The sequence below is a fragment of the Aptenodytes forsteri genome, unplaced genomic scaffold (genome assembly GCF_000699145.1).
Source record: "Aptenodytes forsteri isolate BGI_AS27 unplaced genomic scaffold, ASM69914v1 Scaffold429, whole genome shotgun sequence".
NCBI classification, from domain to species: Eukaryota; Metazoa; Chordata; class Aves; order Sphenisciformes; family Spheniscidae; genus Aptenodytes; species Aptenodytes forsteri.
Genome location: NW_008794432.1, coordinates 421954 through 422835, shown reverse-complemented (window position 1 = coordinate 422835; position 882 = coordinate 421954). Strand labels below are relative to the sequence as shown.

At 71.2% G+C, this 882-nt stretch overlaps 1 protein-coding gene across 1 annotated transcript in view; it reads right to left on the bottom strand.

The window, feature by feature from the left end:
- The window catches only part of SYT7 (synaptotagmin 7), a 34637-nt gene that overhangs the window by 4513 nt on the left and 29242 nt on the right, over positions 1-882 (bottom strand).

Here is an 882-nt window from a genome sequence, read left to right as displayed (position 1 = left end):
CGGGTCTCGGGGAGGGCCAAGCTGGCGGCTCCCAGCCGGCTGCAGGACGGTGGGCAGGGTGCCGGGGAGGGAGCGGCCCGGCGGGAGGGTGGGCAGCCGGGAGCTGCGGCGGGCACGCGGACAAGAGCAGCGATGGAGGCGGGCGGGCGCATGCCGGGGCTACGCTGCCACGATGCACAGGGACAACAGGGGACACAAGGCACATGGCGGCAGGGACGGGGCAGCCCTGGGTGGCTCCCGCGGTGCAGACAGACCCAAGAGAGAGGGGATGTGCACACAGACAGGCACCCCACGATGCACCCCACGCTCCCACCCGCCACGGCTCCTGCCCGAGCCGAGACACAGTGATAAACCAACGGACGGACCAACGGGACACACACCGTGGCGGGCAGCATGCCGCCGGCACAGCCCCAGCGTCACGGCGGGCTCAGCGGGCAAAGCCACACGCATGCCACGAGACACCCACCGACACGCCGAGCACACGCAGACACACGCCAATGGAGACGCGGGGAGGGGACCTGGGGGTGATGGGGACGGAGGCACACGCGGCGGCCCGGAGCGGCAGCCCTCGCACACCCACACACACACGGCTTGCCCGCCCTGGCGGGACGACACCCCGGGAGGACCGGAGAGCCCGAGGTAGCTGGGGAGGCAAAGTCAGGTTAAAAACAGAGCGAAAATGAAGGCGGAGGAGCCGGCGGCGGGGCCCGCTGGGCAAGGAGGTGCTGGTGGAGCCGTGAGTGCCAGGGCGGTGGCGCGCGCCGGCGGAGGTCGCGGACAACGAGAGAGAGAGAGAGAGCAGGAAAGAGCAAGAGAGAGGAGGAGCAGCAGCGTCGTCCACCGCTGGCCTGCCGGGAGGGCAGGGGGAGAGAGGAACGGGGC